Source organism: Volvox carteri, assembly GCF_000143455.1.
Source record: "Volvox carteri f. nagariensis unplaced genomic scaffold VOLCAscaffold_30, whole genome shotgun sequence".
Taxonomy (NCBI): Eukaryota; Viridiplantae; Chlorophyta; class Chlorophyceae; order Chlamydomonadales; family Volvocaceae; genus Volvox; species Volvox carteri.
This window is the reverse complement of record NW_003307573.1, coordinates 831,679-831,983: the sequence shown is the minus strand read 5'-3', so window position 1 is coordinate 831,983 and position 305 is coordinate 831,679. Positions and strand designations below refer to the sequence as shown.

Below are 305 nucleotides of genomic sequence, written 5' to 3'. Positions count from 1 at the left end.
CAACTGCTAACCGCTAACCACAAAATGCATGTCAGGTGTCGCCTCTATCGTTACAAGTGTCCTCCTCTTTCACCGTCCATAAGTAAGCTGGGGGCTGAAGGGCTGCGGTTTGGGAGGGGGAGGGGGAGGGGGAGGGAGGTGGTGGGGGCCATTGACAGTGGTGGTTGTGTATGCAGCAACGGAGAATCCACGCGGATGCCAGTAACGCAGCAATGTAACAATTTTCCGTTTCTGCACTGGAGCATAACATGTCCCTTGTATGTGCTTATCCCCCTCCCCTCCCCCCTCCCCCCCCTTCCCCCCCC

The 305-nt window shown here is 57.4% G+C and overlaps 1 protein-coding gene across 1 annotated transcript in view; it reads left to right on the top strand.

Moving 5' to 3' along the window:
* Nucleotides 1-305, top strand: part of VOLCADRAFT_93235 (uncharacterized protein) — a gene marked incomplete at both ends in the record, with an annotated part of 14,671 nt that overhangs the window by 4,906 nt on the left and 9,460 nt on the right. The gene's annotated exons all lie outside the window — the stretch shown is intronic.